Here is a 22,850-nt window from a genome sequence, read left to right on the forward strand (position 1 = left end):
AATGTGTACCTTGAATTCACATTTGCTAGGTTGTTTTAGATAAAACAGTCAGCCAAATGAATAAATGTAAGTTAACTGAATTATTAAATAATATATTGCTTTTTTATATGACCCATCATAAAAGAAAACTAAAACCTAAGTTGTTAATAGAATTGTATTGTTACTAACTTGATTTATTACATGGCTCATTTGAATGCTTGATTCTGATTGGCCAGTCGCGACATTCCAAAGGTTGTTATTTTCAAATAACAACCCCGCTCAAAACTAATAACACCGTGTAACCCGGATGCTGCAAATCATTTTGAGAGGGGCAGTTTAATATTACACAAAAATGAATTATAAATATGTCTTTTAATAACATATATGACATTATGTTTACAAATGATTAAACCAATTTGCCTGTTCGTGACATTTGAACGTTGTTTCTTACTTTAAAACCGAAACTAAACGGCTTTTCCTCGCAGAAGGTCTGAATTTGGTAAAAATGAGCTAAGTCGGAGCCGATAGCCTAGTGGGCAGTTGCGGTTGCGCATTGGGCGACCCGGGTTTGATTCCCGTCTCGTGGTCCTTTCCCGACCCCACCCCCTTCTCTCTCCCACTTCGCTTCCTGTCCTCTCTAATACCTGTACAATTAAAGGCAAAAATGCCAAAAACAAATCTTTAAAAAAAAGAGCTAATAAAATATTTCAAATTCACATTTTATGTCCAGTTTTTTTCTCATGTGGCAAGTAGCGTGTAATAAGCGGGATAATGTACAAGCAGCCGGCTGTTATTGCGAAATAAGCCCCTTCAGTGTGACCTGATCACACTGTCGGGGCTTATTTCTGCGATAACAACCGGCTGCCTGTACATTATCCCTTACGTATGCAATGCATGTTTTAGTACTGTACTACTGGGTTAAACATTTTAAGGTGAGTTTAAATAATGATCAATAATGTACTGTCATTGTATTAAATGTACCCAACTGATATCAATTTAATTAAGGCCGCTTGTCTTCTGAAAAATGAAGAACTCACACAGATTTGGAATGACATTAGGGTAAATATATGATAACATAATTTTAATTTGTGGGTGAAGTATTTCTTTTAGAATGTTCTGGTAAATCCGTTAGAGCAGTGCACTCAACTTGCAGGTGGCCACCCTTACTTCAACAGTCTGGCTCTTCATCTTGTCACTTCAATTCAATTCAATTTTATTTATATAGCGCTTTTCACAATGTGCATTGTTCCAAAGCAGCTTTACAGGAGCAAATAAGAAAAACACAGAAAGGTAAAACACAGCGCAGTGCATGGTGTTTATAGACCAAGCAAGATCATTATAATAAATAATATCTAATAAATAAATAATAAATAAATAAATGCAGTCTCCCGGTGAGCAAGCCAACACTGCACTGCTGTGATGAGGAACCCAAACTCCAATGATTAATAAATGGAGAAAAAATAACCTTGGGAGAAACCAGGCTCAGCCTGGAGGGCCAGATCTCCTCTGATGTGTCATAGCTGCACTCAGTGACCCCGACCAAAGCCACTGAGCAACGTCCACGAAGAACAGGGAGAGCCCAGGGGCCGCGACCCAGGAAGCCCCACCCGCCGAAACCGCGCAGGGCCAACCCGGTCCCATTCCGCGATCAACAACAGACAACAGAGGAACAACCAGGGAAAAATAGTTATGGCATAATTAACTTTATTCCTCTGTTGTCCGACATCGACCACAAAACAAGACCAACCAGACCAGACCCACAGAGTCCCAACAAATGAAACGCCCCGAACCACAACCAGCAAGCCCCCCCACTCCCTACAAACACCCACCCAGCAATCTCCAATCAAAGTCACTGAGTGCAGCTATAACTTCAAACTGCTGTCATGTGATGTAAGTTTAGCATTAAATACCAAGTATTGTAAATTTAGCATTTATATGACAGGTAGTCCGTCTTTGCTCTCGGTTGGGGATGGAATTGTCTGAGCTGGGCCGGCCAGATGGTCGCCTTTTTCTTGGGTGGTGGTGGAATTGCCTTGGATGGAGCTGGGATGGTCAGTCAGTCCACAGGCTCTCGCAGGAGGATGGTACGGGATTTTCCGATGTAGCTGGCGTAATCTCTAGTTGGGGATGGGCATATGACGTTCATCTGGGCCTGGCGGAATCTCTCCCTACCTCGGGGTGGGCATCCCGAGGCGAGGGCAGAAAGAGAATAATTAGCATAGCTGCTGTTCATTAGCTATGTATTAGTGAATGCTTGGCTGAAAAGATGTGTCTTTAATCTAGATTTAAATTGGGAGAGTGTGTCTGACCCTCAAATAGTATCGGGGAGGCTATTCCAGAGTTTAGGTGCTACGTATGAGAAAGCTCTACCCCCTTTGGTGGATTTAGTTATTCTAGGTGTTATCAAAAGTCTGGAGTTTTGAGATCTTAGAGAGCGTGATGGGTTGTAGTGTGGTAGAAGCTCAGTTATGTAGGTAGGGGCTAAACCGTTTAAGGCTTTATAAGTAATTAAAAGAACTTTAAAGTCAATACGATACTTAATGGGTAACCAGTGAAGGGTTGATAACATTGGGGTTATGTGATCGTATTTTCTGGACCTGGTTAGAACTCTGGCAGCTGCATTCTGTACTAACTGTAGTTTGTTTATTGATGATGCAGGACAACCACTAAGTAGTGCATTACAGTAGTCAAGTCTTGAGGTCACAAATGCATGAATAAGCTTCTCTGCGTCAGCCACACATAAAATATTTCGCAATTTGGCAACATTTCTAAGGGGGAAGAAGGCTGTTTTTGTGACATTTGAGATGTGATTTTTAAATGACAGGTTGCTGTCTAATATAATTCTGAGGTCTTTAACTGTAGAGTTGGCCAACTCTTTGTTGGAGTAACAGTGCAGCCTTCAATTTGCAGGTTATAATCCGAAATATTCTGCTCACGTGTCTTTGGTCAGATAAGTAATATTTCTGTTTTATTAGAATTTAAAAGAAGGAAATTACAAGTCATCCAATGCTTTATATCGTCGATGCACTCTGCCAATTTGGATAGTTGGAAGGAATCATCTGGTCTTGATGAGATATATAGCTGAGTATCATCTGCATAACAGTGGAAGATAATTCCATGTTTTCTAATAATGTCTCCAAGGGGCAGCATGTACAGGTGCTGCTGACCAACTTCATGGAGATTCAGATTTCAGTGCTAATGCATCGTTAGCACTATCTACGTGGATATTAAAGTCTCCGACAATTAGTACTTTATCAACGTTAACCAAAAGGTCCGATAGGAAGTCCGCAAACTCTTTCAGAAAATCAGTGTAGGGACCAGGGGGTCTATACACTGTAGCCAACGTACAAGAAAGCAATGATTTTTTACTATTAATTGGAACAATTATGTTCAACGCAAGCACTTCAAATGATTTAAATTTATGCTCCGTTCTCTGAGTTACAGTAATAAAGTCTCTAAAGATTGTTGCGACACCGCCACCTCGACCAACCGGACGTGGCTCATGCATATAACAGTAGCTTGGTGGGGTACACTGATTTAGACCATAATAATCATTTGGTTTAAACCAGGTTTCGGTAAGGCAAAGTATATCAAAACTGTTGTCTGTGATCATTTCATTTACAATAACTGCTTTTGAATTTAGTGATCTAATATTAAGTAGGCCGAACTTTATGAGTTTGTTTTCGTCGTTTATTACATTGTCCTCAGGTTTAATCACGATTAGATTTTTTCTCTGAGATTTGGCTATTTTGTTATTTTGTAGTATTATTCGGGGGACAGACACAGTCTCTATGCATTTGGAAGCAGTAACATTTCTAACAGATGAGTGGGAGGAACACAGACTATGGTTAAAGTTTTGACTTACCGCTGGGAGACGTAGTCAAGCAGTGCGTAGCGTCTTTGAGATGTTGTCAGAAGTTCCGCTCCGATGCTGCTGGGGTGCAGGCCGTCAGGGCGGAAGAGCCTAGGTCGCTCCCAGAATAGATCAAAATTATCAACAAAGAGCAGCTTCTGTTCAATACACCATGACATCAACCATTTATTTAGAGCAAATAGTCTACTGAACTTTTCATTCCCTCGTCGGTAGGTAGGAAGCGGCCCTGATACGATGATCCTCGCCGTGGGCGAAGCCCGTGCGTACCGTCTCGATCAGACTCCTGAAGTCCCTCTTCAGGATCGCCGACTGCCGCATCCTGACGTCATTCACCCCCGCTTACAGCACGACAGCTCCGACGTTAGCATCGTCCTTCAGGATCGCAGGTACCTGCGCAGAGACATCAAGAACACGGGCGCCAGGAAAACAATGAGTGCGCACCTTACCTTTAGTGGAGGAAGCGCGTACGTTCCGGACGATTGAGTCTCCGATGACCACAGCGTTGCATTCCGTCTCGCAGAGGGCGGCAAAGCGGTTCCTGGTCGGGATCTCGAAGACCGGTGGCGGCGGTTGGGTCATCGCTCCAGTCATGGCTCGCGCCTTTCGCTGTGGGTGTGCCGGTGCAGGAGTGAAGTTCATTTGGGCTGACCGTGTTCTCGAAGCCTGGGCTTTGTGCAGAAAAACACACGGAGTAGAAGTGATGAAAACTTACTGCGGATATGGGATATACTTGAGGATATGTTTTACCCTCGGTGAATAACAATTTAAAACACAAGTCTTAAGATATAACAAGAATAAACGATGTATTAAGAATAAGTTTGAAAGAGCTCCGACTCAAACCACACGCTCTCAGCAAACAGGAAGTGACGACAGTGACAACTTAACTAGTTGGCCAATTAGTTTTACTCTACTAATTTTTCCATGAACTTGATTTAAGTGCACTCTTAAAGGTGCAGTGATCTGGCCATTTTTATTGTTTTATACTATTGTCTGATGTCTACTTATGACGTTCGCGTGGTTTTTACATTTTCTACCCTGGTTTTGACCCCTCGCTGGAGAAACGCTCGGTTTTTAAGGGCGGGCCGCATAGAAGACTTGGAAGTAAATGCCCACTGCATGATTGGATAGCAGCTTGCGTAGTTGACTTAGTTGGAGCCTTCTGTAAATTTGGTTAGACACGTAACGTTACGTAACTTGATTTTACTCAAATTTACAGACTTATTTTCCAGATGTGATGGCAAGGCTTTGCGTATAGTTTGTATAGCCTATAGTTGTATGGTGTTTAGTGATATATGACCATACATGTCAGCATTTAAGACCCGCGAACCGGACAGAAGATCACCGCGATCGCGGGTCTCAAATGTTATAGTTTTCATGATAAATAAATGACCCAGCACCAGAAATAATATCAAAACACTTCAAAACAGCCACCATTATTCGCAAACGGTGGATAAAACCTCACAGAGATGCCGATTACAATTATTACAAATGACTAGAGGTCCCGAGGTAATACTATCAGGGCATATCAAGCGATCTCCAACAAAGCAATAGTGACGCATAGTACAAATATGTTTTACTCACATAAGATTGCTGCGCCATTCCTATCGGATCCAATATTGACGGCACAGCACTGCTTTTTAATTTTAGTCTCTCCGCAAAGACTTGTACAGGATGTTCGCTTGAATACGATTCCATCTTATATAAAAAAAGCTCGGGTTAAAATTGTGGTCCTTTAACATCATTGGCAGCAATTGTGTGGGCCTTTGTTTTATGCCTTTGGCCTCCCTTGTGTTACCCAGCCTAATTTGTGCAGGAGACACACTCGGGTATTGCGTTTATGTTCTCTCTGATTCCTTGACATTTCGGAATTTTATTTAGTGATTTACAGAGTAAAGACATTTTGCAATCTTTTACTGATGTAGACAAACAGAAACAATTAATATCAAGGCTGTCTGTAGAATTTGAAATCTGGATTATTATTTTGATTAAAGCAAATTAAAAAATGTCAGGGAAATGTTTTTTTGAATAGCATACTAGGTCAAATTTCTCCAGTTTCTAAGGGGAGATGTTAATGAATGCTGTCATGAAACACTTCTGTTCAACAACCTGGGGCATGGTTTGATTTTAAACTGGGATAAACATTGGTCATGTACTAGACAAATTGAGAGTAAATGTGCTGCAAAAAGAAAAGATGAGAAAGACATTTAAAAACTGAAGAGTTTATTAGAAAGACTGAGGGGTTGAGATTTAATGAAGCGGTTTAACCGCGCTGTAGAAACCCACAGCTGCATTAAGCGCATATTTATTTAGACTATGATTTTTCTTGACATAGACTCTGGTTGACGTCAAATACTCTGTCATAGGCACAGATTTCCAAACGTGTTCTCTGTGTGGTTAATAAATAGTCCACACAGATCACACAGTGTATGATTTAAAAAATAGGTCTGTGTGTAAAAGACATTTTCTATAAATATGAGCTTTCGCTTATTTGACCTGACCTGATTTTCAAACAGACAAATTATTTATGTGAAGACATATTTGGCTACTGATTAATACAATATCAACAACACATTTTAGAGCACAGTTCGATGTAAATATCCATGTTTATCTCAAAAGTTATTAGAGTAAGGGTGTGGGTATTAACAGGCTGACATCAGATTTATTCAGGTGTGGCACAGACGTTAAAGGCTCTATGTTGAGAGCTCGATGTCTGGTATTTAAATTTAAGGTGGAGCACCAAGATATTTTTCTCTTGGCGTGCTCTTCATTGTTTGGCCTATGCAGTTTTAATACATGCAATTGTATAAAATAACTTTTATTTATGTCCTGAAGTGAAACCATTTTAAAATTTACACAGTATATATTTGAACATATGTTTCACAGCAGATGTTAAACTACATTTACCATAGAACAGACAAGTGTTTCAATGTAAGTGTCAAAAACTACTTGACAAGTTGCAAGTTTATTGCCCTATTGGCAGATTGTATTGCGGATTTCTATTCTTACTACAGCATAAAACTGCCCATTTAAAAAAAATACCCACCCAAAATGCATACTTTTGTAACTAATGTATATAATGTAACTTTCAGGGCTCCAGACTGCACCTACTATGGTCGCATTTGCAAAATATTGATTTGTGAGTGATATTTTTGCGACTTGCATTGCATTATAATATACTGTACATTTGTATCTGAGTATGTGCAATCCCTGGGATGTAACCCATGAGCTTGGTGTGCTAGCCCCATGCTCTAACCACTGAGCTACAGGAAATAAATGTATACTTTTTAATACAATATAATATATGGTCTTGACATGCACTTTTTTTCTGTTGCTTAAAATGAATTCAGAGTACTAATTTGGTATGGTGTATTTAGAGTTTAAACAGTCTCTACTTAGCATTTAATCAATAACAAAGTTTCTCTGCCTCTTTTTAAATGAGTAGAACCAAATCTACTGTCATCTGCATTTAAATGCATAGACAGGTAGGTAGCATTTTAAGACCATCCACAGAATTCTGGAGATTTTTTTATTAACAAAAAGTCTGCGGTCTGTTTATTAACAAAAAGTCTGCAGATCCAGTATGCCCCTGCTTATGAGGAAAAACAGACTTCATGTGTGACAAACGTTTGAGAGGGGAGATGTACACACATCAGGATAATAAAGTATTTGATTAAAAAATTTAAGTTCATGTTATGTGGCTCTTAAAATAACAATTTGGCACCTATTTTTCCACTATTTGTGGGGGCATTAGTCGCCTAATGGTTAGAGAGTCCGACTCGTGACCAGAAGGTTGCCGGTTCGATTCCCAGGGCTGGCGGGTAACGACTGAGGTGCCCTTGAGCAAGGCACCTTACCCCTTCTTGCTCCCCGGGCGCTGCAGTGATAGCTGCCCACTGCTCCGGGTGTACGTGTGTTCACTACTCTCTGGATGGGTTAAATGCAGAGGTCACATTTCGGGTATGGGTCACCATATCTGACTAATAGGTCACTTTCACTTCACTTTCAATGCTTTCTTAATTATTTTTTTTGTCTGGAGCCCTGACTTTTGTAACTAATATAGGCCTATATTTATCGTATATGGTCTTAACACGTAGTATCTTCACAGAATGGGTGGGAATGACTCTTGAAATATTAGAATATAAATATAGTATGTCGTGTTTTCCAATTAGTATGCTTTCACCATCTATGGCAATGGCATCATGTTTTTTTTAGTGGTATTTCACACAAATACAAATTTTGTTTGGATACTGTATGTCACTGTTTTCATGAAGATACAGGAAATACGTAGACTCACCCCTTGCAAAATGTGAGATAAATCATTCATTGCATCAATGCAAGTGTCACAAGCAACGTATGCAGCAATTCTAATTTTACAGCACTTTTGGTCATTCTTGATCAGACACTGCCCTGCGGTGTATTTGGTGCACAACGCAATTTGTGTTTGTGTGGTAGCACGTAAAACGTTTATTTGCAAAATGCCTTTGGCTCATCTCCTGTTACAGGTGCTATCCATGTTTTTAGTGACTTGTCACTTTCCCATTCTTTTAAGTTGGACATTCTGTGTTATCTCACTTTTATAATAAAATAAACGTATACCTTTTCTATAAATTTGATATTTACATATTACAACTTAAGAGCTTGCAAGGGAATCTTGAACACTACTGGCTAAATTCAAACGTAAAAAATAATCAATTTTAATGGAATTTCATTTTAATGGAAAATTAATAAAATAACAGGTAAACACCTGCCAGTTGTATTAAAAACCAGCCCATATTTTATCAACCCGCTACCACCTGCCTAATCTGGCAACACTGTATAAGACAGTTAACATGGAAAGTTTTTTTGTTGTTTCTTATCTTATTATTTTCTTGTACTTTTTGTTTTGTCTCTTTTACTTTCTATTCTAATTTGTTTATGAGCTTCTATGAATGTTTAATTTGTTCATTTGCTCACACTTTGTACCACAGACAGGTTTTGGTGTACTAAAACAAAGCTATGTTCCCCTTTGTTATCACAGTAGCTTTTATGTCTGACATACGGGCAAACTTATGTGAATGAGTAGGCACAGTTATTAACCAATGTCAATAATCCAAGTTTGAACAAATGCCAAGTTTGAATGATTTCCCAGCCAGACAAAATTTTTATACACTAATAAACATTGAATCTAAGTAATGCAGTTTTTTTGTTATTGTGTTTAATGACATAATAAATGGGATATAGGTGCCGCTTGTAACCAGCATTGCCTCTAAATACTCTTACGCCATGTTCTAATCGGGATTAATTTGATATTGTCCATAACAACTTATAAGCAACAGATATGTTTTGTGGGTTGCTTTGTTTTATTTTTATAGCTCTGTATCCCTGCCCACAATAAAAACTCATTGGTCCATACAATCTCACTATTGTATGGTGCAGATTCCTGCACGGGTCCTGTTTGATAAACCCGCACCGCAGTAATTAACAGAACACCTGACATCGGGCAGCAGCACTAATTTAATTCCGTACCTTACCCTACCCGTTTGACAAAAAAAAGCCTTGACCTGAACCGCACCAGAATTACATCTACATGATATGACAAATTTACATCTACATGACAATATGACAGCATTACATCTACATGACAAAACCATTTATTTTCTCACGCAACAAGCAACAAAATATTAGGAATTCCTGGTTAATGCATTTTTAAACATGTAGTAACTAAATATGGCAGAGCTTCAGGAGAGACAACCAAGAGTAAATCCACTAAAATATTTTTAGCTTATAGTAGCTATTCTATGTTTGATTTGTGATTTATGAAATGTGCTTTGATTAATGAAAAATTAGTTAAAAATAGCCTATATTGTTCATGTGATATTAACAATAGTTCACCTTACCTTTTTTTGTAACATTATACCAAAGCCATTAAAGGCTAACCTGCCATAAAGGCTAAATAAAGCTTAATGCAGAAAAGGGACCATGAGCATGATGAGCTAAAATGTTTATTTAAATTGTGATAAAGCTGTAAAGCGTGCTGCAATTAGAAACCAGCTCTTCAGACGACAGAGCTTGAACACAAATAAGCACAGGTCTGTATAAAAGCAGCTTCGTATTAGCTGAGGTCGAAATAGTCTTGGCTACTGGATCCGCGATCCGCCTGCACACATTATTTCCCAACCCGAACTGCAAATGACACATGAATAATTATTCCACCCGTTACATCAAATATTAGCGGTTCGCCCGCATGCAGGACTCTGGTATGGCGTCATGCAGTATTTTTTTTTTGCTGTCACTGTGGACAGACAAACACCTTGCTGAAAACTTTAGGTTAGTTCACAGTGTGGCACATTTAGACATGTATTTGCATAAATGTCATCTTGTCCATTTTCTTAGTCCATTTCTCTCTTACTTTCTGCCTGAGTCTCACAGAGAATGAGCTGTGTCCACATCCTGTCATTGATCTTTCAGCACCTCAGAGGCGTATCAATCTGAGCACCTGACATCTCCTCTCAAATGCCACCCCCAACCGTCTCTCCCCACTATGGAAAAGCTAAGATTAGGAGACAGCAAAGTGACATAAAGCCCCTTTAACAGCGGCCTACACCCACTATTCAGCTTTATGCCAGCAGCAGTTCTGAGCTTTTTGGTCGCCTATTTATTTCGCTTCGCTGCTGCTGGGATGATGTTATTAAAAATATTGCTGTTTACTGAAAATTTCTAGGAGAATCCACCATTGAGAATCATATAACTGGGCTCAACATAAACACAGAATGTTTTGGAAAGTTTCTTTGCCTTTAGAAAGCTTGTGTCGGACTGCTTTGTCGTCTTGTAATATAGGGCGAGTTATTCTGTTGCATGGCTGTAACGTTTCTGTGGAATTGTTTGCACCCAACACAGCTTGTTGAGTCATGTGATGACAGAACTGCAATGCCACGCCACAACATTCCTCAAGAACACTCATAAACTCATTGACACTCTATGTCCACTTACTCAAATAAACATACACGCTCGCACCCTTCTACACTGTAAAAGCAAGGAAAAATAGATCTGACAAGAGCGTTATGGAAGAGACTGTGGATATGACATCAACGGCTATGAGTCCAACACCCTTCATTTAGTTATTCAAGATATAATTATCTGCCCAGCAGACGGGTTGCCATGGAGTCTCACTGTTGACCGTTGTAATTTCTTCCCATGTCTACACAGAGTCAACTTTGACCCCACCCATGTGTGTGTGTGTGTGTGTGTGTGTGAGTGTGCGTGCGCGTGTGTGTGTGTGTGCGTGTGCGTGCGTGCGTGCGTGTGTGTGTGTGTGTATCTTGCTTGAATGCATATTGAATGAAAGCATCTGCCAAATACATAAATGTAATGGTGTAAATGTATAACTTATTTGATAAACCACAATGAGGGCTTATATCACCATGATTTCTTTTTTGCAAGTGGCTGACTGCATTGTCCTGTTTATTATATGGCTGCATACATGTTTATTATACAGTACATGGGAAATGTGACATATTGAGTTTTATTTTATATTGATTTAATTATTTTTTGTGTGGCCTTAATTTAAGATATATTTTAGATTAATATGTATCTGATTCCTTGTTTAACTGGAATACTGTGAGGTGGTGAAAAATGAAAGAACCACCATCAACCACCCACTGGCCCAATGGCAGGGTCTAAGTGGCGTGGCAAAGGCTTCTGCGCATCTTTCTGGTGCTCTGAGTTGTTATTGTTAACATTTTAGCATTACGCAAAATTTTATCTGACTCCAATAGATAAAAAAGGAAAACCTCGTTGTGTGATATTATTTTAATTTGGATTATTATCTTAATGATAATCGTGAAATTTGGATAAATGTTTGATTCTTCTGCTTTATTCTAAACTATATTCACTCATCTGATTCTCGTGGCGCTTAATCTTGTGCAGATCATCTATACGCGGATCTCACGGTCACAAACTCTTCAGTCTTGGTCACTGCCCGAGGTTAATTGACCAGTAGTGTCTCAGATGGCTAAAGCGTACCTTTTTAGTCACCTTAGACTATTAACACTTAATTAAAAGGAACAATTATTTCTAACCAGTGGCCATGACCACTTCACAGAGATAAATAGACCAATCTTACTTTCTCTAATGGCAGCTTTATATAATCATGCCATAGTTTCCTATGTACACTTGGATAGAATAATATTACAATAATCAAAGTCTGAGAACTACCCTATTTAGATTGGTCAGACAACAATTTTGTTGTTCTAAATGGAAACTTCCACTAGGCCGTTACTTACCTGAATGGGGATTTGCAGTAACATGGATGTTAGGGGAACAACTTATGTTCATAATATAAGAATTTAATTATAAATTCAGTAATTCAATAATGCAGAATAGTTTCAAACATGACAATTTATTAGTCAGGTATATGTTTTATGCCAATTACATAAACAATCCAGAGAACACAAAAACAAAACATCAAGTACTCAAACATTAATCTACGAGTCTAAAATGCATACCAGACAATCATAAAAGACGAGATGGAAAAAGACATTGTGTTGTGTGTCCAAAGGCATAGACAACACTATGGGGTTCATCTCAGTAAGAATCCCCCTGACAAAAAGGCATAGCGGAAAAAAACATAATGCTGTGTTTCCAAAGGAACACACAGCACCATAGGCTTCATCTGAATAAAGAATCTCCCTGAACATTTTGCCAACTTCCCTTAAATACCCAGGCTGAAATACCCTTCCTCCACACAGCAGCAATTTACATCGTAAAAGACTCTGTCCAGGATCTGATCAGGCCACAAATGAGCATTTACATGAAGACACACCCTCAACAGTAAGCAGAATATCTTTATACCCTCAAACGTATGTTATGATCTGCTCTACTGCTGTGGAAATGAGATCATTGTACCAATCGCACTGAGACATTTCAAATGATATCAAACATGCATATGAAGATTTTTTCATAAGATATGTTATTTGTCAAATCCAGTTCATGGGTAAGCTTTGAAGTGCTCTGAGTTGAGATGGAGAGAAAGAGGGGGAAAAGAGAACAAAGGTAAATGTGCTTTAAATGTGTTTTAAAGTAGACTGATTATTTGCATGGTGAGTTTTAGTCCATTGCCACAGAAAAGGTTCATTCAGATCCCTGCTGAATGCTGTGATGTATTCCAGAGAGCTATGTAATAAAGACCTTGCAATAAAATATAGTAATGTGTACAATTGGTGATCAACACCTCAGAAATGTTTTTCAATCAATCCAAATCAAGAATCCAACAATAATGTACTAAGATTTATTAATTAATCAGAATTTCCATAAATAAAATATGACCTTTAATTCAAGCATTTCTGTTTCTGTAGCTCAGCTGGTAGAGCACTGTGTTAGAAGCACAAGGGTTATGGGTTCCCAAAGAAATACACATACTGATAATCTGAACCTAAAATGCTTCATGTAAATGAGTATAGATTCTTAACATCAAAATACTGTGTATGACTGGTGAGATTAATTTAGAAATTATGTTTACTTTATTCCACATTAGGATGTTTGTGTTTTACCCCTTTTCAGGTTGTCAAGTTATACTATATAGCTGGCAAATAATATTGTTTATGACTAGTCAAATGAACAATTGTTTAAAAAAAGAATGCCATAAAGAAAAAAATACATAGGCAATGTTCTGTGCCATGCACCTGTGTGATCAAAGCACAGATTCTTATATGGCACACTGTGCCTATTTGAGACACTCCCTGCTCTGTGCGTGACTGTGGAGCATTTAATGCCAGCGCCAGTAGTCGTAATTTGCAGGTGGATTGAGCCTCCAACAGTAAACACTGACTCAAGCCAAAGGAATCTTAAGAGCTTTGAAGTAATTGCAGGTTCCTCCATAAACTGTTTCTCTTCTTTGTCAGTAGGCCATCAGAATGCAAAGCCATGCCACCACAAACTTCATAATAAGAAGAAACAAACTTTCTGACCCTGTACAAGATCTCTGTGGTGACATTTTTGTGGTACCTATGAAAACTTGATTCAAAATCAAAATGTTAGTTGATATTGACTATTGATTTATTGTTGCTTTCAAGCATTGCACATTACTTACACAGAGGGATTCACCCTAGCAAACACGTATCACACTTGAACAAGCACTGCATTATTACAAAAACATATCACACTTGAACAAGCACTGCATTATTACAAAAACATATCACACTTGAACAAGCACTGCATTATTACAAAAACATTTGCTTCCCTAAAATGTTTGGCCCAGCTTGTTTTCTGATAAGAGCTTGCTTCTTATGACTTTAAAGTAGCAGTCATCTGAAATAAAGCAAGCAGAATGAACTCAGCAGAATTCTGTGAACCTTCAAGAATGCCATTGCTTTATGTTTAGCTAAGATACATCTGACATTAGCATCACTTTTATTCAAAGCGTGATGAGTAAGAAAATGAGTGGGAAAAACACAGATAATTGTTGGTTTGGAAATCTTTAATGCAGCAGGCGGTGAATCGCTGAAAAGAGCAGCTATCCCATCGCTCCGACAAACAATCAGGCTGCAGTTTAAGAGGCCAAATTATAGGTTGGTCTGGGCCTGAGGATCAAAATAAAATGTCAGAGGAGAAGTTCATAAACAAGAGTCAAATTGGTTGGAAAGACAATGGCTTAGGGATTTGAGCAGTCTGTTGACATGAAAGCCTAGGAAACAAGTAAAAATTCTGTCAAGCGGCTTAAGTCCTTCCTTTTTTCTAAAAAGAGCTTGGGAACCCATTAGGTCTATGGGTCAACGTTGTGTTTTGGTAGCAGGGGATTAATTTGTATTCATCCAAACATTTTAATTCTGTCATTACTTAAAGGGACAGTTCACCCAAAAAGGAAAATTCTGTTATCATTTACTCACCCTCAGGTTGTTTCAAACCTGTATACATTTATTTGTTCTGCTGAATACAAAGGAAAATATTTGTAAAAATGTCAATAACCCAACAGATCTCATCCCCCATTTACTGCCATACTAGAGAAAATAAATACTATGGGAGTCAATGGGGGATGAGATCTGTTTGGTTACTGACATTCTTCCAAAAATCTTCTTTTGTGTTTAACAAAACAAATAATTTTTTAAAGGTTTGGAACAATCTGAGGGTGAGTAAATGATGACAGTCTGTCATTATAATGTCTGTCATTATTTACATGCCCTCCTATCATTTTAAACTTGTCTGACTTTCTTCTTTCTGCAGAACACAATAGAAGATATCTTGAAAAATGTTGGTAACAGAAAACCGTTGGTCCCCATTGACTTGCATTGGTTTTGTGTTTATACAATAGAAGTCAATGGGGACCAACAGTTTTTGGTTACCAACATTTTTCAGAAGAAAGAAAATCACACAGGTTTAAAATCTGCTCACAACAGGGTGAGTAAATGATGACAGAATTTTCATTTTGAAGTTGAGCTATTCCTTTAATGATTTATTGATGGAGAAAAAGCATCTTGAAATTATAACACACTTACTATTATTATTTACTATATTATTTACTTATTCCTTTCATATGTGGTTGATTTGATATAGATTATTAGCTTGCGTAAGCATGTCTGGTGCTAATTGTCAGACCTGTTTGCTGAGAACGGGAAATGTATTGCTCATCATGTCTGATGGTGCGTAGACAGATTTTGTCTTGGCAGTCCAACCCTGGGATGTGTGCCAAAAACTTTACCCGTAATACAGGAAAGGAACATCTTTTTGCTGACTCGGCTTTTACATATCCGGTGTGTGTCGCAAGTAGGCGTATATGGTTGCAAAATTGCAGAAATGTGTATGTGCGTTGGTTGCCGACCGTCACAGTAAGGAATAAGTTGAGTAACATGTGATTATTCTAGGATACTTTCATCTCATTATAGGTATCTAGGTGTGTTATATTCACACCTCTCTATATGCTGTTAATATTTTAATAGCCTGTAATAATTATAATTAGATTCAATTGGTTTCAAAAATGTTGGCTATATGGTTCTATGTTGATTTTCCTGTATTGGTGTATTTAAGCATAAATTTAAATCTGAATATATTGTATAGATATCTAATTTGCTGTGTTATATGTACTGTAGTGTCTCATGGCAGTTATCACACATTATTACCAAAAGCTTTGGACAATAATTTGACTTAGGCTCTAAGCCAAGTGCGCACCCATTACACACCCTATTCTGGTGTAAAGGTTTTTCTGTATAGTTTTTCACCCATCATCATCCAGTTTTATTTTTCTATTATCAAGACTAAGTTAAAATTATTATTTCCCACCCATTATTTCACCTATTAAACCTGTCTGAGAGATAGTAATAGTGATATGTGCCTTTGCATTCACCATTGTATAATAGCTCTTTGCATGTAATTGTCATTAGAGGGTGTTATGGTTAGAGACTATCACATGGATCTCTTTGTTAAACCTCTGGCTGCGGTGCTGCTTTAAATAGTAAAGGAGTAAAACAGACTATTTGAAACATCAAAAACAGCCTGGATCATCTGGATCCTGATTCCATGCGTCTCATAATGCATTTAAAAAAGCCTCACACAAATGTAGGCAGACACAGCTGAATCCCTGGCCTTTGCGTGTTAGCACACTATTATCACTGCGAAGGGCTACATCAGCTGATGAGAGCCCATCCATCCTGCTATAGCACCTTGGATTAATGATGCTCATAAACTCTCCAAATGGTGTGTGCTATCCTGTTTAAAGTTGCGTAGGTATTGTGGTGGTCTAGGTGCTTGAAGTTGCACACCTGTTGCTGTGGACAGTATGGAGTCTCATCTTCTGTGACCACAAATGTTGTACACAGGTATATGGGGGGTTTTAATATGCATTCCTGTCTGTACTTGTGGACTTGTGAAACGTCATCAGTATGGCAGCCCAAGTATTGTTCCAATTCTAAATTCACATCTAGACAAGAAAAAATTTCTGGATGTGTCCTTGCTCTGCCCCTTGTATCAAGTAAAAACAGAAAAGTGATAATAATATTACTGTTATTTTGTCACAAAATATAGGTTTAAGAGTCGTTTAGGCATGAATGTGTGTGCTTAAAGCGGCCCTAACACACGCGGTTTCTGCCAATCTCATATTATACAGCTGTACGATTATTTCCGAAATCATACGGTGCGTGTGGGGGGGAGGGGTAGTAAAGCACATTGTAAAGCACATTGCCAACAAAACACAGACATCAGTTTCACTCACCGCATGCGGTTTATGTCCGGCATCTTTTAGCTCTGGGACGGCTATATATATCAGTTTCAAACAATCTCCAAATCCAGCATTATATCCACCGTTTATATAACATTCATCACCCAAATGCAGTGAACAAACAAACACCTGAACTTCGCGAACGTATGCTCTCTCTCTTTCTCTCTCTCGCTCTCTCTCTCTCTCTCCTGCACACAAGTGAAAGTGACACGTCTGCACAGGCACCTTCTCCTGCTATCCTTGCTGCCGCGTGATTTCCGGGAGAGTTGTCCAATAAGGGACTAAGAAAAATTGTTACGAAGCAGTTTTATATGTTCGATAAAAACTTTCTGAAACCTGTACGATCGCTGGGGGAGTGTATCGAGCACAGAAATACTACGTAATATGCCCAACTCGTTTTTTGACAAGTTGACCATGTTAAGCATGAGAAGACAGCTTGTTTAACATTGTAAAGAAGTCAGAATGCATGACACATCGTTGCAGCACCCCTTTAAAGTTCAAATCTGCGGTCGGTTTATAAAGATATTTTTGAAAAATTTCTCAGACAATTTCAGATATGTGAGTTCCAGGTGATCACCAGACGCTCATATACCCTGCCCAAGGCAGCCTCACCTCAGCAAGCGCTTCTGAAACTCACGGCTGGGCACGTCTAGGAATGCATGTATTTGATTGAGTGACGCAACAAGTACTACCGGTCTGTGTCCGATCTAGCAAGGACACAAGTTTGTGTTCTTGGAACTGAGAAACTGCCCATGTGATGCAGTGCTAGGCTGTTTTCTCAATTCCAAGAACACAAAGAATGGACTTGTGTCCTTGCTAGATCGGATTTTGCAAGTTCAGACTCGGGAGTTCGAACTCACAAGGACGGGAGGACGCAGTCCGGTTATATTACAAATGGAACAGCAGAGGACTTGTTGAGTCACTCAAATACAAGCAATCCTAGTTCATCCGTAATATTTATTTTAATGTATCTTTTCATTTAAAAGAAGTAAAATTAAATATTACATAAAACACAACAGTGCTTCCTATCGTTTTCATGATAAAAATATCAATATGTGATGCTGGCAACGTGCCTGCTCTGATTATCCTAACTGTTTTAATGTTTATAATAAAATGAAATATGATGCAAAACACAATCCTTTATTATAAAGTATATGACATTTGTACAATGGGAAATATACAAGCAAATAATTTACTCAAAAGTACAAGGCAGTGGTCCAGTACAACATAATCAAAAATAGAAAGTGAAACTTAACTTTGCCATCAGTCAAAACAAGTTGCCCAGGAACAAATAATACATTTATAAGACCAAAGACTGCTTGTTAGCTATACCATAAATTAATTAAATCTTGTTTAAAGGCTACAGAGACATTAGAGCCAGCCATGAGTTTCTGTAGCACTTACCGAGGTGAGGCTGTGTTGGGTGGGGTACATGAGCGCTGAACACCCGGTGGAGCTCACATCTCCAAAATCGTCCATGCAAATTTTCGAATAGACGCTATCTTTATTAACCGACCGCAGATTTAAACTTTAAACACATACATTCTGTGACAAAATAACGAGGATTGTGCAGTTTAACTGCTCCACTGCGGTTGCTGTGCAATGCATTTCGGGAAATATAGCATCATAAATCCACACAAGTCGCCTCCTGATACATCCTCGATAAAATGGGCGGAGCAAGGACACATCCGGGGATTTGAACTGTTCTTGTCAAGATGTGAACTTTGAATTGGAACAGTACTTGGGCTGCTACGTCCACAAAAACACGCATACACAAAAGAACGCATATTGAGAAACGTTGTCGTGCTGAGAAATGCACCCCTGCCAGATTATGCACCTCCTTTAATAACACGCTGTCCGATTGGCTAATCCCTACTCGCACCTAATCCTCACCCTGACCATGGTGGGGGGGGGTGCATTTCTCGGCATTACAACGGCCCTAGACAGGATTTTTTCAAAATTAAAATTTTTATGGTGGCCAAATATTTATTTGATCATTGAATGTGATTAATGAGCAATGTAAATGACTGCCGTGCTTGTGATAACTGCAGGAAAGAGCGAACAGAGAGCCTGTGCACTCTCTCCATCTGCAGGTGTTTGTTTGACTTCGTTCCGTGTTGCGCTCACCGTTAGGCATAGGATGTGACGTACTGCGGGAGCAGACTGGACCGTATGCATTCAAAACGCTCTCACGGAAGTTTGAGATCAGATGCCGATTGATCTGCGCAGCGCCGCATGAAGTCGAACATGAATCAATAGTAACTGACACGATGACAAAAGGTCAGAAGACCGAATCCATGTTTCACGTGCCACATTTGGTGAATATTTTACCTGAGTTACAGCTGGATGAACTGCGCTCAAAAACAGGTTTCCTTTTCTCTGTCAAGGGCACAAGTTGTCGTTAGTTAGCTTGTAATGAAATAAAATTCTATGTGGTAAAAATAAGAACTGTTACTTAAAATAAGGATGGGAAATAATATACTTTTTAAATAAATTTGTATATTCAAACACAACACTTAACAGGCAGATACGGCTACAGATGCTATTTATTCAATAAGTGCAAGTATTCCAAATGTTCCGTGGCCAAAGAACAGCGTTCCCCTTCTCTGTCTGCCGTTTCCGGTTGCATACAATTTCAAAAATTGCCGCCGGAACGTCAGCTTCGATTGGGATATATGGCATTGGCTCTCGTGACTGGTTGCGTCATTAAGTTTGCTTACGTTATAAAACACCATGACACTGACGTTCATTTTCATTAACCAGCATGTATGTTACACGCTTTGGCATGATACTGGGTTGAATAAAAAAATACATTGGATTATAGTAATTTCCATTTGTGTCTATGGATGCCCAATTCTGTCCATGAAGCAATGAAAGTGCTTTTTATTTTTTGACCACTTTACATTGTTGAATGAACTCAAACCTTTTTTGTGTGCTCGGTTGGCGAATTTAGGAAAAGTAGTCAAATCTTGTACTACTCAGTTTATTATTAAAAAATGAAATTATTTTGCCCAAATTTGTCCTCAATGTAGTTTTAGGGTTAAAAAATTCTGCCATGTGTTTTGAACAAAAGTTATTCAGGTCTTGCTGTTTGTTGAACCCTCCACTTCACCCAAAAGCGATTTACAGACAGAATAGAGAGATTCTGACCTTCAAAACTGTCATTGCTTAAAGCAATTTCAGTGGCTGCTCTTTTTATTTTTCTCTCTTCTTCTCATTACCCTCTTGCATTTAAGCTCACAGTTGTGTTTCGTTTGCATAACGTGTTAACTAATTAGATTAATTAATCAAGGTTAATTAATTCGAGAAGCAACGACTGACTGAGCAGAGGGCTGATACAAAGGGCCAGTCTGGCATAGCGCTCTATGTGTGAACATGACACTCACACACACAGGCTGCACCCGAAATGGCATACTTCCTTACTATATAGTATAGACCTGGCCCTCCCGGCTGAGACTGGTTTCTTTTTTTTTTTTTTTCTCCATTTATTTATCATTTGAGTTTGGGTTCCTCGCTACAGGGCATTGTTGGCTTGCTCACCGGGAGACTGCATTTATTAGATATTATTTACTAGAATGATCTTGCTTGTTCTATAAACACCATGCACTGTGCTGTGTTTGACCTTTTCTGTTTTTCTTATTTTCTCCTGTAAAGCTGCTTTGGAACAATGCACATTGTGAAAAGTGCTATATAGATTTATATTTGTATATAATATATTTATATTCTAGCAATATTTTATATTCTCGCGAGATTTGGACGTGCGTATACTAATGTTGCGTCCGAATACGCCTACTTACAAAACACTCCACACACACAATATCCACACGTACTAATAGACATAGACACACACACGGACGCGCAGACATACGGACGCACACACACACACACACACACACACACACACACACAGACACGCACGCACACACACAGACACATGATTCTGCCTCATCTTGTCATGTCTTTCCTGATCTTGTGGTAGAATCACGGCAGGATCCCTTGTTTAATGTTGACCCTTTTGGCATTCCATACTCTCTTTCCGGTGTCTGGTCTCGCAGCCCCACCCTCTCGTTCCCTCGTTAGCTTCCCCTTAATGCTTGATCCCTGTCACCTGCCCGTCACCCTCCCTGTGTTATTATCCCTCGTTTGTATTCCCCTATTTAAAGCCTCTGTTTTTCCTGTCCCGTGTCGGTACATTGTTTCTGGTATGTTGTTCCGTGGTCAATGTCCAATGTGTTCCTGGTTCCCTGTTTCTCGTGTTCCTACCTTGCCCTGCGTGTCCCTTATATGTGAGTGTTGTTTGTTAGGATTTTTGGTTCTCGTTTTGCCACCAAACGGTGGCGAGGAACCTAAAACTCCAATCGAAAAAAAAAACCTCAGGAGAACCCAGGCCCAACCAGGGGATTCCAGTTCCCCTCTGGCAAAAGCTGCAGCCTCTGCACAAGCTCGACAGTGCTTGCACAACAAGGCTAATTAAAAAATAAATAAACTTATTAATAAGGCAAATTATAGATTTAAGATTATCATTAATAATCTAATAGCATTTGAAATTTTGTAGTGAAGACGTGTCAAGTCGCCGCGTCCTTCTTTATCCAGCTCTATTATCTCAGCTCTTGTCAGGTCGCCACTTCCCATTTTCCGCTCTACCATCAGGTCTGGGCATCCTGCTCGCTGTGGTAACCGTGGAACAATGAGAAGACTGGCTGAGAGTAGAGTGTACTGTTCTGCAGGTCACATTTCGGGTATGGGTCATGTAGGGTATGGTCGGATCAAAGCACAGACTCAGCAGTCTCAGCAGGACTACGACCAGGCACCAACAAGTCTGGCCAAATGTCCTATTCTCAACACCTTCATCACTGACCAGGACAGATTCGAATACTCTCCCCTAGACTTCAAAGGAGGTTCTTGGGGGAGGATAGGTCTGTTCACCAAAGTGAGAAAAGCCATGTGGCCCCCAGGGACTGAGAGCCTCAAATTCTTCCAAAAGAATGTCTCTTTCTCTTTCCTTAGCCACAAAAGACTGGTTTAAAGTGTATACACATGAATCTCCACATTGTATGCTTGCCTCTATGTTATTCTCCTTCACCTATAACCTCAAAGGCATATGTGCTTAGTGGTATTCTGTGTTTATTTACATTCTTGTCCAAACTACAGGTCAATGTAATTGTAACCCCTTCATGTTTCATATCTACGTGTTTCCCTTTTCATGTCTTAGAATATGGTGTATAGCACAGTAACGTATTTTGTACCATACTCATTTTATTCTATTCTAAGTCTATTCCTGCTCCAAACTCCCAGGTGACCATAAACGCAAATGAGTTAGTGTGCCAGACAAAGAAACATGTTTTCGCGCCCAAAACTATCTCATCACATTTGATCGCCCACCTTGGAGGGGCGTGACGTCCTCTGTGTTAAAACATCTGAACACGCAGGAAAGCTGGCTCTTTTGTGTGTGTTCGTTCGCTTGTGTGCGTTCGCGCTCGTGCGCGTTCGCTCGCTCGTTCCTTTCAACCTCTCGAGACCTGCCTCTCCTCAGAGACAGTTTTCTTCCGGCAGTTTAGTTCAGCTAAATCCGACAGACTCACGGCTTGCTCTGAACACATCAGGACCCTTTGATACGCGCGCCAGCACGTGTCCCGAGAAACAAAGAAGCCAATGCAAGTATCTGAACTATTGCTAACCAGCAGTGGTGTAAAGTATTGGAGTAAATGTACTTAGTTACTTTACTTAAGTATCTTTTTGGCTACTTTGTAGTTGTACTGAGTATTAAAGATATTAGCAACTTTTACTCTCTACTTAACTACATTTTTGAACAAG

The 22,850-nt window shown here is 39.3% G+C and overlaps 1 protein-coding gene and 1 long non-coding RNA gene across 3 annotated transcripts in view; one reads left to right on the forward strand and one right to left on the reverse strand.

Annotated features, from left to right (window-relative positions):
• Positions 1 to 22,850, forward strand: part of LOC130560500 (BRISC and BRCA1-A complex member 2) — a 161,506-nt gene that overhangs the window by 133,575 nt on the left and 5,081 nt on the right. The window lies entirely within an intron of this gene.
• On the reverse strand, positions 1,169 to 18,939 carry LOC130560502 (uncharacterized). Of its 2 annotated transcripts, none has more exons than XR_008963692.1 (3): positions 18,441 to 18,939; positions 3,845 to 4,521; positions 1,169 to 2,147 (listed from the first exon to the last, which is right to left on the reverse strand). It is a non-coding gene; the product is annotated as an uncharacterized LOC130560502 (long non-coding RNA). The 2 variants fall into 2 exon arrangements; XR_008963693.1 differs by lacking the exon at positions 18,441 to 18,939 and adding an exon at positions 17,031 to 18,420.

This window comes from Triplophysa rosa, linkage group LG10, assembly GCF_024868665.1.
Source record: "Triplophysa rosa linkage group LG10, Trosa_1v2, whole genome shotgun sequence".
NCBI lineage: Eukaryota > Metazoa > Chordata > Actinopteri > Cypriniformes > Nemacheilidae > Triplophysa > Triplophysa rosa.